The sequence below is a fragment of the Nycticebus coucang genome, chromosome 21 (assembly GCF_027406575.1).
Source record: "Nycticebus coucang isolate mNycCou1 chromosome 21, mNycCou1.pri, whole genome shotgun sequence".
Classification (NCBI taxonomy): domain Eukaryota; kingdom Metazoa; phylum Chordata; class Mammalia; order Primates; family Lorisidae; genus Nycticebus; species Nycticebus coucang.
Window position 1 is genome coordinate 2,723,452 of NC_069800.1, and position 18,274 is coordinate 2,741,725.

At 34.7% G+C, this 18,274-nt stretch overlaps 1 non-coding gene across 1 annotated transcript; it reads left to right on the forward strand.

The window, feature by feature from the left end:
* The first annotated feature begins 3,202 nt into the window (after positions 1-3,202).
* Positions 3,203-3,309, forward strand: LOC128574442 (U6 spliceosomal RNA). The gene has a single exon (XR_008376793.1). It is a non-coding gene; the product is annotated as a U6 spliceosomal RNA (small nuclear RNA).
* The last annotated feature ends 14,965 nt before the right edge of the window (positions 3,310-18,274 follow it).

Consider the following 18,274-nt stretch of genomic DNA (forward strand, 5'->3'; position numbering starts at 1 on the left):
TAAAAATAGGCAGGCATGAACTTCTTTTTTTCTCGATAGGAAGGTCATTACTTCCTGGAGTCATTAAAGTGATATTTAACATATTGATTTCATGACAGCATTAGAATAAAAATATTGAAACTTATTAGAAGCTCTTAAATTCTAATTTATGTGGTATTTATTAGATATATTTAAAACTGAACAATTCCAAATATAGAAGTCATCAATCTCTGAATGGCAAGACTGTAGATTATTCATTTAAAGAAATGAGTCATGGTGTTACAAAGACCATCTAAGCAGCCTTCTTACTGTAAAAATTTCATTGCTGGGAGTTCTATGGGTAACTCTGGATACAGAATCATTATAAAAATTGGCTTTTTGGTAATCCTTACAGTTAAATTGACTGTAAAATTATTAACACAATGGTGGATATATTTTCTTAAATGCCGTCTTATTATTTGGTTGTCAAGAATGAGGACAACAGATTGAAACCCAATAATATTTTCTAATTCATTTTATACAACATTAATATGAAATTTCTAAAGAATGTCTATGTTATATTAAAGTAATATAGATATTTTCTTCTTAAGGAGTTAAAATGTACTGTGGGTTTTTTCATCTCTTAACTAAGAGATTATATTTTGACATTCTTTCTCATAAAGTACTTCTGATCATAAAATCTTGATGCCCCAATTAGTGTCTCAGTAAGTTGCTACATTGTGCCTCTACTTTAAGCTTTCTGGAATAAAATGTTCTCCATTATACCCATAGTAGTTATCGTATATTATTATACTGATTCTTGTGAACCATATTTTATATAAGTAATAGTTTATAGTTCTTAGTCATTATTAAAATTAACGTTTCATATTTATTTTTTCAAAGATATAAAATGTTTTGCATTCAAAATACAAGGATTTCTCTTGTGATGTGCTTTGTGCCTTGATTTTTAATTCATACATTTTGTGGCTTTATTTTCCCTGAGTGTCTCTATAATAGCTTTGTACCTTTTTCCATGTACTTAAAGAAATACATATTTACAAAATTATATTTGGCAAATTTTTAAACATCCTTATTTATTCTGATGATGTATCTTTTCTGAAAATTCTTTGGATGATTAAAAATTGTTTTTGTATGTTGAGAGAAATAGTTTAATGAGTGAATTTATAAAGTCTATCTTTTTCTTGTGGTTTGTGATAGTTTGTGTTAATCTTTGAGCAAACAGAATTACTCAAGATAAACAGTGAATCCTTTTGAAACAGAAGCGCGGAGCCATTTACCAATAAAATGTTAACAATTGTTCACCCCTCCTTATTCCATGGGCATTCTCCTAAAATAGAACATTTAACACCCTAATCATTGGAAAATGTTTCTTAGGAGATTATTTGTAAATTATTGATGTAATCCTTTTCAGAATATAATTAAATAATAATTATTTTTTCTTATTTTTTTTAAAAATATGACCTAAAATGTGCTTAAAATATAATTCATATGGACATTTTTGAAATTTTTTTTTGGTATCTGGTTTATATGAATGGTGAGATTAATTTAAATGAATTTAGGTGATATTGCTCTCAAATCTATGATCTATAAAGTAATTTTTCCTGTCTGGACCATAATACTTTTATCTGTAAATGAATAATCTGAGCAATGCTACATACACAGTAGGAAAAGCTTTACTATTTCTTGAATAATAATAATGGCTGAAATATTTTTGTAGAATTTCATTTCTGCTTAAATAACAATATGGGTCAAATACTAAAATAGTTCCAGTTAGCAATTTTCAAAAGAATTATTATTTTTTGACATTTTATGGTATGTCAATTTCTATGTTCATTGTATAATGTAGTGTATTAAATGGGATCCTCTGATAAATAGAACCAGTAGGAGATTATATATTACGTAATATATTATATATTACATAATATATAATCTCCTATAATATATAATATATAATTACATAATATTATGTAATATATAATCTCCTTTTAGTTATATGTATATAAAACAAAGAATTGGCTCATGCAATTTCAGATGGTGAAAGATCTCAAAATCTACAGTCAGCAAGGTGGAGACTCGGTATAGCTGACGGTGCAGCTCCAGCCCAAACTGCAGGGTCAACACACAGGATGGGCCAAAATTTTAGTTAGAATCTTAGAATCTAAGGGCAGAAAGAGACGGATGTCTCAGCTCATTCCATCAGGCAAAATAATTTCTCTCTTATTCAGCCTTTTGGTTTGATTAAAGTTTATAATTGATCAGATAAACCCCATCCATTTTCTGGTGAACAACTACTTTACTCAGTCTACTGATGTAAATGTTAATCTCATCCAGAAACACCTCATGTACATATCCAGAATAATATTTGACCAAATACCTGGGCACTTTGGCCCAGTTGACAGATAAAAATAACCACCACCTGCAAAAAAAATATGTGAATACACTCAATAAATATTTCATACTTTTAGTTAAAATAATTTTAGTTAAAATAATTAACTAAAATATAATTCATATGGACATTTGAAATAATTTTAGTTAAAATAATTTTAACTCTAAAAGATAACATTAGAGTGCAGTGCCTGTGGCCCAAAGAAGTAGGGTGCCGGCCCCATATGTCAGAGGTGGCGGGTTCAAAGCCAGTCCTGGCCAAAAAACTGCAAAAAAACACATTTAGAATTTTTTATTTTAGAAAATTTAAAGAAAAATGTCTGACAAATACACCAAACATACAGTGAACAGTAGTGCTTGAAATGTCATTTTTTAATTAGTGGCATTAATTTAATTTATAGCACAGTTTAAAGTGCAGTCTATCTACTGAATGTTCAAGTATATGTCTCCAGTTATAATTTCCACATTCCTATAATGGCGAAAAAATGCAAGTATCTGATTATCATTTGAAAACTACCGATTAAATATTCAAGTGTGACACTAACAGGTGACAGGAAGAATCTGAGTGTTGATTAGAAATATAAGCATGTCTAAGCATTTACTTAGCAAATTAATTAAAAATTAAATGTATCTAAGATTTGAATAAAGGTAGCAATATAGAAAAAGTATGATGAGTGTAGAAGCATGCTGAAGAAATTTTAGATGCAAACTTGAAAAGTTTACAGAGAAAAATGTAACTGATAACAGGCTCATACATAAAAGAAAAAAATGATTAAAATGAGAAATAATTGTTGACAGGTAATCTAATTGAAATACCACATGAAAATAATCAGCAGCCGTGCTCGCTTCGGCAGCACATATACTAAAATTGGAACGATACAGAGAAGATTAGCATGGCCCCTGCGCAAGGATGACACGCAAATTCGTGAAGCGTTCCATATTTAAAAAAAAAAAAAAAAAGAAAGAAAATAATCAGCAGCCTGTATTTGAAATGAAAGATAACACAAAAATTTTAATTTTCAGTATGATATCCCTTTACCTGAAGCACATGCAAAATATTTCATATTTTTCCACTTATAATAAGGCTTTTTCAATGTATTTAATCAGTTTTATAACCATTGCCATGTCAAGAAATACAGAAATTCAATTATTTTTATTGAATTTTCAGAAAATTATATTTAAATTATATTTATTGGGAACGAATATGTTGTTGCTTTCTTAATAATTATTAATTCTATTATTAAGAGATGCATCTCTCTCTGTAAATGATGACAAACTGGATTTACGCATACCTACATGGTTATACACACAAATAAAATTTTTAAAAACTTATTGACGAATATTAAGTAAAAAACGCTTAATACTATACAATCAGTACAATACTATACTTCAGGTAATGGAAAAGTTATCTTATGCATATCTGACAGAGAAACAGTAGAGGATAGAAAAAAAATAAAGCATAAACCAAATGGTGTATTTTGTGGTTAGGTGATGATAGAAACAATACTGTCTAAGCTAACTCATATTATATTTAGTGAAAAATTGTTAAAGACAAAGGAATCATATCTGTAAGAAAAAGGAGTTTGGGCTCAGTGCCTGTAGCTCAGCGGCTAGGGCTCCAGCCACATACCTGAGCTTGTGGGTTCGAACTCAGCCCTGGCCTGCTAAACAATGACAACTATAACCAAAACGTATCCAGGCATTGTGGTAGGCACCTGTAGTCGCAGCTACTTGGGAGCCTTAGGCAAGAGAATCACTTAAGTCCAAGAGTTTAGGTTGTTGTGAGCTGTGAGCCAGAGTACTCTACTGAGGGTGACATAGTGAGACCCTGTCTCAAAAAAAGAAAAAGGAATATGGGATTAGAAGCATTTCTCAAGCACTCAAACATACCAAGTGCTTTACATACTTATTTTTAATCTTGAGTTTAACTCAAAGGAGTGAAATTGTGCTTTTTAGAGTTAAGGAAAATGACTCAGTTTCATCAACTACACGTCTGAAGGTGAAGCAACTATTTGGAAGTTGCTGAGGGCAGTCAGTGAATGCAGACCTGTCTCTCTGACTGCACAAGTGATTTTGGTGTGTGTAGTTCTGCAGCTGGCATTGTATTTACCTAGCTTTCTGAAGAAATACTAGATAATCATTCAAAACTATGGGAAAAATAGCCTTTAAGTTAGAGGCTATGTGACAATTACTTAAAATTGAAAAAAAAATTCGAATGAAGGAGCGTGTAAACATTAACCGCTTTTTCTCATAATCATATGTGATCCACTAACTAATTTGTAGTTTTGTTTCAATTATTGCTATACGTGACACCAACATGTTTGCAAATATTCTACTCCTCCTTCTGGACATAGGGATCGATTTCAGCATGTATCATTATCAGACCAAAAACTAATAATAATTAGTTTTCTAAAACTAATAATAATTAGTGCTGGCATTTCCTTGTGCTCAGCACCTCTTTCTCCCCCTGGGAAGCAGTCTGATGAGTACAGCTGTGTGCTGCAAGAAACATCAGAGGTCCTTTGGATACAGTAATCTTTCTCAGGCTACAGCCACTGGAGTCCCCAGGACATAAGAGTTTACTGGACAGTATATCCCAACAATGTGCCATTGACCTCTGCAAGAACAAGTATCAGTAAACTAAAAGACTTCAGCTGGATCATATCCTATGGCAAACAGAAGAGAACACTTCTTATTGCTTTTAATTGAGACGATGGCCTCATATTTTATAGAGTTATAAACAACAACAAAAAGTTCCATTTTCTAACACTCACACACCCAAGACCAGTAGCTTTTCTTCACTGTATTTAAACATGAACGAAATTGTGGCCAGTCTTGGAAATGACTAAGTGTTTGCTATTGTCATTTCCTTCTTCACCTTAAATGTATTTTTTTGAATGAATCGTTTATATCTCCTTGCATATAAATTGTTTTTATTCCTGTCCTACCAGTTCAACAGACCTCAGCATACAATTCTGAATCCCTATAATTAACATGGCCAGTATAGTTGTCAGGAGCTATCGCATTCTCCATGTAAATAAATTTCTGCTGTGTCTATTTCACCAGATATCTAGAAATTTACAGAAAAGTGAACACAATCGCATTCAAACTAGAGTTACCACTGCATATATGTTTCTATTGCTACTGACACTGACTTTTTCCCCTGACTCTCATTATCTTCAGTGGATACTGTTTCACCACCCCATTATCTAGTCTTCCTGTCACACACCCCTCTACTCTATTCTTTGCTATTTATTATCCATAGGATAAAATTCAGCAACCACAATCTATTTTTAAATTATTTTTCAACCTCACTTCCCACTACACCCCCAAACCAATTATCTATTTCTTAAAAAACTGAAAATCCTACTATTGCCTTAAGCCATCCTGTCCCACCGTGCATGAGTGACAATTCTGTCTTCCATTTCGAGTGAGGATCTCAAGGTTCTATATGCTCTTCTCCTGCCTGCCCTTCAAACTCTACTTTAAAATATAACTTGCTCTCTAAGGATATCAGGCAGAATTAACCACTCGCTCTTTTGTGCTTCATTATATTTAAAATAAGCAACCGATTATTATTTTTTGAATGTCTGTGTCCACAAATAAAATCTGAGCTCCTTTGTTGACCTGAGCAATATGACCTCTTTATTATTGTAGCCCCTGATTTTATTGAAAAAGCTTCCTAAGTAAATATGATATTTCTGTTTATTGAAGGTGGAGGGTTAACTAATAACTGCTGTAAATTATTTCACAGCTCTTCCTTGTCTCCAAGACCTGCTTTAAGCAAAAGGAACTGGTAATAAAAAATTTTGGTCAGTGCCATGCCCTTTTTGGAACCAGAACTTTTCTTCAGGAATCTAGTTTCCTTTGCATGCCAAGCCCCCTTCCCCCATACACACTTATGGTTTTAATATACATCCTTCTTTTCTTTTTTTTTTTTTTTTTTGTAGAGACAGAGTCTCACTGTACCGCCCTCGGTAGAGTGCCGTGGCCTCACACAGCTCACAGCAACCTCCAACTCCTGGGCTTAAGCGATTCTCTTGCCTCAGCCTCCCGAGCAGCTGGGACTACAGGCGCACGCCACAACGCCCGGCTATTTTTTGGTTGCAGTTTGTCCGGGGCCGGGTTTGAACCCGCCACCCTCGGTATATGGGGCCGGCGCCTTACCGACTGAGCCACAGGCGCCGCCCCATCCTTCTTTTCTTAATACAGGTAATTGCTCTGCAGAAGACATGGGATAAACTTCCAGCGAAACTGGTAAAAGTAAATGATAAACTGCATTGTTTCTTTCTCCACTAATATTTGCTGCTGCTGCTGCTTCTTCTTCTTTTTTTTTTTTTTTAAGACAGAATCTCACTTAGTCACCCTTGGTAGAGTGATATGGCGTCTTAGCTCACAGCAACCTGAAACTCTCGGGTTCAAGTGATCCTCTTGCCTCACCCTCTCAAACATCTGGGACTACAGGCACCTGTCACAAAGCCCAGCTATTTTTTTTTTAAATAAAAATATTATTTTTCTGGCTCAGGCTGGTCTCCAACCTATGAATTCAGGCAATCCATCAGCCTTGGCCTCCCAAGTGTTGGAATTACAAGCATGATCTACTCTGCCCAGCCTAATATTTGCCTCTTGAATATTAAGTGGTCAGGTAATGAGAGAAAATTATACTTATGGAATAGAGGATATGAATGAATTTATAGATTATTGTTTAAGGAAAAGTGAGATTTTCTTGTAGTTCCTGAAATCACAACCTGTAAGGGAGTGTCTGCAACATTGTTTCATTGCCAATATTTAAACAACTTTTTTTTTGTACATACTTTACTAATGGTTTGTTTTAAAGTTTCATTACTTCCTTAGATATCTTTCTGTGATCTTACTTCATGGAGTACCAAAAATTACCTCAAAAGGAAAATATAGGGGAAAGATTTCAAGAAAAAATATTATTTGTAGATAGTTCTTTTTTGGAATATCTCTGTGTATCTTCAGAAATATAGATAAGGCAGAGTTGACTGGATGACTAAATATTCTGTTGGGTTGAGTTCAGTTACCTACAAAGGGGTCTAATACTTAAAACATATTTCATCTGAATAAATCCAGCAAGGAAAAAGCAAGTACATTAGAGAATATATAGCATTTGAGACAAAGTCTAATAAAGGGAGAGCAAATCACATTTTAATGAATTAGGGTTATAAATTTATCTTTTTGCTCAAGGACAATGTAGATGCCTGCTTTTTTTTTGTTTGTTTTGTTTTGTTTTTCTCCTCCCCTTCAATATCTCTTCTGCAACTGTATTCGGCTGCCTTCCCAGCTGGGTTTCATTGTCACGAGCAATGGAATGAAAGGCTTTTCAGAACGGCCTGTTAGTGCTCTCTATTGATGTTTTCAATTTTTCGGTTTATTTCAGGAAAAAAAGCCAGCATGATTTTTTTAAACCTTCTGAAAGAATTTCCTTCAGAGGAAAGTAGAATCAAGTTTTCCTCTTTCCTGATGTACATTTCCATCCCTTCAGCAGTCAGGATGTGCGAGGGCATCGCACACGCCGCTTTCACATCAGCTCTTCTTTCTCCGACTATCGTTTTCTGTAGCTGGATGCACTTCATAAAAACAAAAAGAAACAGGAAGTTAAAAAATGCAAACTCGGGCGTTGTGGCGGGCGTCTGTAGTCCCAGCTACTCGGGAGGCTGAGGCAAGAGAATCGCTTAAGCCCAGCAGTTGGAGTTTGCTGTGAGCTGTGTGAGGCCACGGCAATCTACGAGGGCAGTAAAGTGAGACTCTGTCTCTACAAAAAAAAAAAAAAAAAATGCAAACTCATTTTGAAATTTCATGGATTAGTGCACAAACAACAAATTGTTTAAATAAATAGCTCAGAAATTATAGTTATTATTTGCATCCTGGAGCACCCTCGAATGGTAACCAAATCTTTCATGGTGATACTTAATGATTATTTTAGAATATGTGGAAAAACAGTGAAGCATGTATGCTTTACTCCGATACCACATCTTAGGCTTTTGTTTTCTTCGGGATTGCACACTTTGAAAATTTGGGTCTGAAAATGTTCCTCTTAGAACACTGTTTCATTGACTATTTTAAATGGGTGTATCTTTAATAAAAATGACTATACAAAAATGTAAGTGAGTCAATTTTATAATAATAGACTTTGCAGATACGTGTGGCTCAATGTCTGTACAGTGAATTAATGTAGACTGCAGAAATATTTTATTTGTATTTTTCTCTCGCACTCCTAATATTAATTTTTTTCTGCTTTACCCTAATAGGAAGCTTTTTAATATTTTCATAGGTGTTTGGAAAGAATGTAGGTTAACCTTATTAAAGGCTTTGCCATTATCTGAGTGATAAACAATGTTGTTCATAATGCGATGAAGCAAATTGAGATGGGGAATAGTAATGAGCACAGAATAGATACGTTTCCCATGCTTACTCATCAACTGTGCCTTTTGGACTTAGTGACTATTCAGAGCACTAGAAATATTCATTTTAAATATGCTAAAGCAAACAACATCTAGGAGCCAAATACAAATTAGATGAAGATTTTTATTTGCATTGCATTATGAGATTATGGGGCTAGGTCTCTGACCATATTTCCTGGAATAATCTAAAGTTTAGCCTTAGCTTTTCTTGATATTTCTACAGATGGCCATGAGTTTAGTCATTCATCAGGCCAAATTTTCTGTAAAATACTATCTATACTTTTGCCAGAGGTTCATTAATAAATTTTACTTTCTGGGGCGGCGCCTGTGGCTTAGTCGGTAAGGCACCGGCCCCATATACCGAGGGTGGTGGGTTCAAACCCGGCCCCAGCCAAACTGCAACCAAAAAATAGCTGGGTGTTGTGGCGGGCGCCTGTAGTCCCAGCTACTCGGGAGGCTGAGGCAAGAGAATCGCTTAAGCCCAGGAGTTGGAGGTTGCTGTGAGCTGTGTGAGGCCACGGCACTCTACTGAGGGCCATAAAGTGAAACTCTGTCTCTACAAAAAAAAAAAAAAAAGATAATAAATAAATAAATAAATAAATTTTACTTTCTAGTTATTTTTAAAACTCAGTCCTGGGTAATAATTTGTCTTCAAATTCCATGTACATATTCCTAAGTATGTTTTTGTCAAAATGATTTTTTTCAGTATTCAAATTTAGTGTTTTATTTATAACATTTCTTATTTTTTTGTGTCTCTGAGAGAATGAAACTTGAGATAGGAAATGGAGCATAAATTGAGGGTATATACTTTTTCTTTTTTATTGCTCTTTATAGATTTTAAAAATTCTTTCCTTTAAATCATGTCAAAAATTCAATAGTATCTAGCATAGTTATTTCTAGACAAGAGAGATACAGTCAAATTTAAGTAAGGTTAGATACTGGGAATGGAAAACAAAATTTGTTTCCTTCAAGGATCTGGTGTATTTGTTTTTAGTGTAGTTTATAGGGGGGGAAAATGACATCTGAAACTTATTTGAATCTAACATGAAAATTTACTCAACCAGCACTATGAATTATTCTAACCACAATTCCAAATATATAAATCTATACAAGAGTACAAATACTTGGATTATTTGGATCATATTCAGTACAACTTTATTATTATAATTATTACTACAATGCTTATTATAGTCAATTCAAGAAAACTACTACTACACGCCACACACACACACATACACAGATCTTAATCTAATCCATTTAAGTCTTTTTAGCTTTAGTCTTTCACTTGCACAATGCTGAAGGATCAAAGGAAGATGCGAAAATTAGATGGAAAGTATATTTTTGTTGATTGCATTTCATATCATGTCACTCAACAATATCCTAAATTATAATTGTATAAATCAAAATATACTATGGGTACGGCAATAGATATACTGATCATATATATTCTTATTTATTAGGACCACAAATAGAGGTGAAATTTCAAATGAATCAGAAAAGAATAGTATATTTGAATAAAAAGCACAAAACAATTAAACCTGATATTTTGGATAAAGATAAAATTAGCTTCTGATTGTAATGAATAAGTCAAATGCATCCTAGAACATTTACACTTCATTATAATGAATGAAATTACTCAAATATTTAAAGATGATTATTTATAAAATACTGAAAGAGAATAGGCTTTTTAAAGCATGGTCCCTAATGTAAACACTGTTAAATTGACTTTATTTTCATAAACATGCAATACATGTATGTATCAGCACAGTAGGCCTAGTTCATTATGTTAACCACCTGCGTATGTTGACCAGTCTGTTAGGTGGCCAATTTATAATATATGCAGTTCTTCTTTTAACAAGAAAATATGTTCCCTTTTGAATCACATATATTCTCTTTATATTTGGACAGAAATAACAAATTATTTACCAATTAGTAAGTCCAATTTTCTAGTACATATAATTTTCTGGGAACTCACAGGGAAGTAAAATTATAATCAGATACAAAAAATAATAATTTCATTATAAAGCAAGATAGCATTACAAAATATTGATAAATACCATTTATATGATCAAAAATCCTTTCAAAAATATTATCCCAGTTTTAATAACATTGAAGTGACTCTTACTTATTTTGAACTATAACTTTGAAAATTTGTTAAGTTATTCATTAAACAGCTACATTTTAAATGTATATTTAGCTATCCACCAAGCAAAAGCCTTAAATAGTATATAGCCTAATGAATGATAATAGGAAATGCATTACTTAATAAATATATTATAATAAATCACAAGAAACTCCATAATTTGAATAAGTGAAAGCATTTTGAAAGATAAGTCATTTTGGCTTGACATTAACACATGAAGAATTGGGCAGATGGAAATTAATGAAGAATTGTGGCAGATAGCCTTGAATAAGCAGAAGCAGTAAATTCAGAGGCAGTAGAGTGAAAACAAACACAGTGCTCACTACTTATAGAGCAAAGATAAAGGTTAAAATGGAAAATGATTGGGTTATAGCTTTCATGTGAGAGTCCCAAATTAGTTTCATAGTAGGGCTGTGTACATTGGGTATTTTTTCTTCCATTCTTGGGATACTTTACTAAGAAGAATATGTTCCAGCTCCATCCATGTAAACATGAAAGAGGTAAAGTCTCCATCTTTCTTTAAGGCTGCACAGTATTCCATGGTATACATATACCACAATTTATTAATCCATTCGTGGATCGATGGGCACTTGGGCTTTTTCCATGACTTAGCTATTATGAATTGGGCTGCAATAAACATTCTGGTACAAATATCTTTGTTATGTTGTGATTTTTGGTCTTCTGGGTATATGCCCAGCAGAGGAATTACAGGATTGAATGGCAGATCTATTTTTAGATCTCTGAGTGTTCTCCATATATGGGGGGGGTGGGTAGAGGGAGGGGAATCGGTGGGATCACACCTGTGGTGCATATTACGGGGGTATTTGCGAAACTTGGTAAATGTAGAATGTAAATGTTTTGGCACAGTAACTGAGATAACGCCGGAAAGGCTATGTTAACCACTGTGATAAAAATGTGTCAAATGGTTTATGAAGTGAGTGTATGATGCCCCGTAATCATATCATTGTATACAGTTATGATTTAATAAAAAAATTTAAAAAAAAATGGAAAATGATTGACAAGATGAATTAGGTTCTAATGGGGAAAAATTTTCAGTCCTCTAATGGGGAGTTTTGATTTTATTCCATTGTCCACAGAGGACAAAATAAAGTTGTTAGATAAGAATGTTAGATTTTTCTTATGTAAAGGTGTTGTATGAGAAACAGATATGCTTCAAAAAACAGGTTTGCTAACATATTCTGGAGGCAGGAGAGGCTAAAGGAAAGCAAATACTTTTTTCAATATATCACAATAAACAGAATGAAAAATTACTGAATTTCTAAATTAAGATAGTGCTCCTCTGTAAAGAGGTGTATGAAAATCTACCCCCTCCATGTCCAAGGGAACTGAGAGGCCAAAGAAAGATGCTGAAAAATCTAGTTTCTCAGAAAGAAATATTCAATAAGGGACTTAGGAAGAGAGGTGACGTCTCAGACATCTGCAGCGTGGTAGATCTCTGCACTCACTGTTCTAGTAAGAATCTTTCATATGGAAACTTTAGGGTAAGGCCATGTGCACTTGGTCATGTCTTAGACTTTCTTGTCAAAACTTATGACTGCTGTGAAGGTTAAGTAAACATTTTAATGAAGTTTTACTTATGCTACAGATATTATGTATAGAATTTAGTGCAGAATACTTTAATATGCAGGAGTCATACATTCATCACAAAGCAGCTTTGTTTCAAGATGGTGTCCCTGTTGCCATGTAATAGGCTGCCTACAAGCAGTAATCATATGAAAGACAGATAGACACACTCAAGGTAACCAGATTTCAAGACTAATAACCAACAAAATAGAGCAATTGACAGACATTGATTTGGAGATGGGTGGGATGTATATTTGTGGGGGTATGTGTGTAAGATATAGAGAGATGGTGATAGAGAAATAGTAAGCAAGGGAACTAGAAAAACTTTTCAGTATATGTATAATGAATATTTCAATGACCAATGCGAAAGTAGCATTAAAAAAATAAAAGAAAGCTAAACATACGGTAATGAAAGTAGTTCACAGAAACAGGGGAGTTAAAGTCACGGTATTGGTTTATATTTCCTGGGCATGAGAAGAGAACAAAATAAAATCCATTCTTTGGGAGTTCTCTTATTGAATAAGGGTAACAGTGGGGAAAAATGATGCAGAAAATGACTCTGAGAGAACAACCAAAGACATAGAAGAAATTCTAAGTATTATAGTGTTGTATCAATCAAGAGAGGAAAATTGGCGCCAGCTCAAAAACCCAAGGATGAAGAGCTTTAAGATGCAGCTGTGTGTGTATGTATATATGTACACACACATACACACACACAGCTATATGAGGCATTCCTCCCCTTCTGGCTGAGGGTATCTGATAAAAATGTAATTAGGACATCCTAGGTTGTCCAGTCACCTTCTCAGTCGAGAAGGCTTTTCCTTGCTAATGAAGCTTACAATGATGACTGAAATTGGTGAAAGTTATGGAATGGCAAGGGGTCCATGGAGAGTAAGACAGCACAGCACAATGGACGAGATACTGTCCCTTTGTTATATATAGCTCAGCTGAGAGGAGATCGGAGTATGTGCCACAGGCAAGTCATTTATCTTATCCCCGCTAACTTCCCCTCCTCTGTAAAAACATGATATTCAAATTTGTTCTCTAAGATTCAGCTCAGGACTTACAATCATTTGACCTTAAGCAGGAGAGTTTACAAAGTAGAAAGAAAAGCCTTTAAACTCATAAAGCAGACATTAACCAAAGACACAACTAAAAAAACAAGTAGACCATCCAGAGAATGAAAGAAAATATTCACCTGTTATATATCTGATAAAAGACTGATAAACAAAATCCACAAATAACTCAAACAAATCATCAGGAAGCAATAAAACAAACCTTTTGAAAAATGGCAAATACGTGAACAGAAACTTTTCAAATGAAGATATACTAATGGCCAATACTCACGAAAAAATGTTCAAAGTCTCTAATCATTAGAGAACTGCAAAGCAAAGCCACAAGGAAATACAATTTAACTCCAAGGACAATGGCCAATATTGAAAAGCTCCCAAACAACAGACATTAGCTTGCATGTGGAGAGAAAGAAACTTACATACTGCTGGTGGGACTGCAAACTAGGGCAACCTCTGTGGAAAATTGTATGAAGATTCTACAAAGAACTTAAAGCACACATACCATTTGATCTAGCAATCACACTGCTAGGTATATAACTCAAGGACAAAAGGTCATTTTGTAAAAAGAACACCTGCACTCAAGTGCTTATAGAAGCACAGTTCACAATCACACCACCCAAGCACCTACGATTAATAGGTAAATGAGTTAATAAAATGTGGTACATGTACACTATGGAGTACTACTCAGATATAAATAGAAATGGCAATCTAGTATCTTTTGTGACAATCTGGATGGAACTAGAGGCCATTCTGCTAAGTGAAACATCATGAAAATGGAGGGAAAAACACATGTACTCAACCACCAAATTGGAACTAATCCATCAGCACCTAAGTGCACATATGGAAGTAAATGTCAATGAAAATACAGCTGGAGGGTGAGGAGAGGAGGGTAAATTCACTCACTGGGTACACTGCACACTACGTGAGTGTAGGGCACACTTATAACTTTGACTCAATCTCCACAAAAACACAGTATGTAAATAAAACATATGTCCCCCCCTATTATTCTGAAAGGAAAACGAAGTTAAGCAATTGACTAAACTTATAACACTACCTCATGAATGAGGTGACATCTGTGCTAACTACCCTGATTTGATTTGATCATCATAAATGTGCAACATTGTACTGAAGCTTCAAACTGTACCCCATAAATATGTACACTGCAATGTGTAAATTAAAATTTAAGAAATTACAAATGAGAATTTTAGGAATAAAGACTTATTATTTAAAAAAAAAGTACCTCAGGACAGGCAAAATAGGCTGTGTACTGTAGGTCACATCTGTAATCCCAGCACTCTTGGAGGTTAAAACCAGAGGATTGCTTGAGCTCAGGAGTTCCAGACCAGCCAGAGCAAGAGTGAGACTCTACCCAAACAAAAAAATTTAGCTGGTCATTGTGGCAATATGTTCATCCTAAATCAGAGGATTCAGTCCTAGTGTAATCCTAAAACTCTTTTATTATCTCCTCACAGCATATATTGAGCCCCCTACTCTGCTAGGAACTGAACCACACTACTTTTTGTTTCTAGGAAAAAGATAGTTTAATTATTAAATCATATGCTTGTTTTTGTGAGGCTTAGAATTGTTAGAGGTGTTCTACCTAGGTCAACAATCCATGCATTAAATTATGCTGTTGGCATTATCCAGGATACAGGATAGAGACCATGTGGGGCATAGTCAGTGATCTGATTGGAAGGCAATACCTGTCAACTGGACAAAGTGAAAAGCTGTATAAACAAGACTGAAAGAACTGGGGTTAAATGAAGACTATACTAGTGGGGCCCAGAAACACTTCAGATTACAGCTTAGCTATAGTTTAAAACGTTGACTGAATTCAATCCAAGGGTTCTTATACAAAGACCATGTTTTTATATAACAATATGAGACCCACCATGTTGTAGTTGCCATTGGTTCAGAAAACCATCACTCCATTACCTGCTTTGTTCTCCTTAGGGAAAAAGGAGCGTCCCCTCCCCTGCTAGGAGCTTTGTCATGTTTCTTGCTTTGGCCAATCGAAAATAGGCAGAAAAGACAACAGATAAGTCATGAACCCAAGTGTTGATTAAAGAGAATTTGTGCTAACTACCCTGATTTGATCATCATAAATGTACAACATTGTATTGAAGCTTCAAACTGTACCCTATAAATATGTACACTGCAATGTGTAAATTAAAATCACATACCCATTTGTTACTTCCAACTTCTGCTATGAGCCAGTACCCCAAGTAGTTTTTATCCCTTAAGTTTGGGCCCAAAAGAAGACAAATAGAGCAGACCCACGGCCTGAAACAAAGCCCAATCGAACAATAGCCTGTAACAGAGTTGCTCCAGCCAAACTGTGCAATTGTTAATGTCTATGCCACTGAGATTTTTATCTGTGTTTGTTGTTGTCACTGCATAGCAATCATTAACCAAGGCACCCAGATATGTTGAGCTTACTGCATTTTTCTCATGTTTCTCATGTAAGAAGATGATGTCATAATCCAAGAAATACCAAGTAAAAGTAGAACACCTTCTGTACTATCGACTGGTATTTTCTGGTCCAAGGTTCAGAACTTCTCACTTATTTGAAGTACACACTCTATTACTTATACCTCATTTTGTTTTCCTGTTATTATTATGATTGTCATCAGATCTGGATATAAATTTAGAAAATTGTCATGAATTTTTCAAGAGCCTACTTGAATAGAAGAGATTCCAGAAAAGAGCTTGGCATTCTTTCTGAATGCAAATGGAACATTTTGGCTGACAATTCTTTCACAGAGAGCCAGGGTTTCTTTACCAGCAAGAGTAGAAGAGGAAAAAAATAGTTATTTCTATGTAATAACCCAAGTTATCGTTAACTCTGAGGCACCAATACGCCTGATACGGAAGCAAACGCACACCAGAGGCACAGTCTTCACAAAGCCTGTGAAGGTCCATGTATGAGATTTTGTCTTGATACTCACCTGATCAAACTCGAAGGGCTTCCGATTGCATTTAAAATACAAAAAAATGAGCCCCTTCCTTGGGTCTCAAAGCTCTACTACATCTGGCTTGTGCCAGCTCTTCCAACTTTATCACTAACCAACCATTTGTCCCATTTCTCATTATGATTCAACCTAATTTGCTTTGTTTCTATTCCTTAAGTATTATTAGGCTTAAGCACGTTCAGTGTATTAATGATCTATGTAAGTAACAAACACTTAATAACTGGGAACAACAGACTTTTATTATAACATGGTTTCTGTAGGTCAGAAATCTCAGGGTAGGTTCTGTGGCTATGACTCTGAGTGTCTCATTGGCAGCCAACCTTTCACCCAGGGCCTTTGTGTTCTCAAAACTGCACTGAGGCTAAATGTTCTGCTTCTGAGGTTACTCACGTGGTCATTGTCAAACTTCAGGTTCTTGGGGACTGCTGGATCATGCACAGGGCCCTGTGTATAGGGCTACTCACAATCTGGCAGTTTGTTTCTCCAACTCCGAGGAATGAAACAGAAAGAGAGACAATGACAGAGAGACAGAGAGAGGTGTTCAGAAAGGAGAGAGGGGAGTTTAAAAGTCATTAAACTTGACTTTTTGTTTAATTCCAGAGATTCAGATATAGCACAGGATAAATTATGGCTAAAACATATAGAGGGAAATTACAGTTGTGCTTGGTTGGAGAGAGAGGAGAGGGGAGGGGAGGGAAGGGGAAGGAAAGGGGAAGGGAGGAGAGAAAACGAGAAGAGAAGGGAGGAGAGGAAAAGAGAGGAGAGGAGCAGAGAGAAGAAAAAGGAGAGAAGAGATCATTTTGGTAACCTAGTTTCAGAACTGACTTCCATTACTTTTGCCAAAGCATAACAGCACTAGTATTAGGTATGTTGAGCACTTGGGAGGATAATCCACAGAGCATCAGTACCAAGAGCCTGGGAATATGTTAAGACACGGCCTTCCACAATCACAGTTACTATAAAGAGTATGCTAGAACTGGTTAGCAGTTTTACACTGGATTAATTCTAAATTTCTTAAAGTGCTAGTATGTTTCTATTAAATACACCATTATAATACTTGGAACAACAAAGAAATTTGGAATTTGATTATATGTGAGACCTTTTCGAAGGAAACATTTGAATGCAGAAGACTCAAGAATTAAAATAACATAGTATGCCAGTTACATTCATTTATTCATTCATTAAGTTAAAATAAGACTTGACAAGTATCTACTATGCCAAGAACATACTAAATAAGGAGAGCATATTGAGTAAAATAAAAGAAATAAGCTGCACTCATGGAACTTAACTATTGCAGAGAATAACCACATTAATTAAAAGTTTAATTGCATTCAGACTTTTCTGGATAAGTGGATAAGTCCAATAGACTTTCTTTCTTTCTTTCTTTCTTCTTTTTTTTTTTTGTTTTTTTGTTTTTTTGTACTTCCACAGATTCAGATATACCACAGGTTAGTCTATATCTAAAACATACTGGTAATACAGAGTGAAATCACACCTATGTTGGTTAACTTAAAAGAAAATGTTTAAAGTGTTTCCTCAACATTAATTTTATAAAGATGTTGCATCGTATCACCGTATGTACTTACTGCAATGGTAAACAGATAACCAGCTATGGGGGATAACATTTACTTCATATTGGTTTGTGACTGTGTTTTGTTTTTTTTGTTTTTGTTTTTTTTTTTTTTGTAGAGACAAGAGTCTCACTGTACCGCC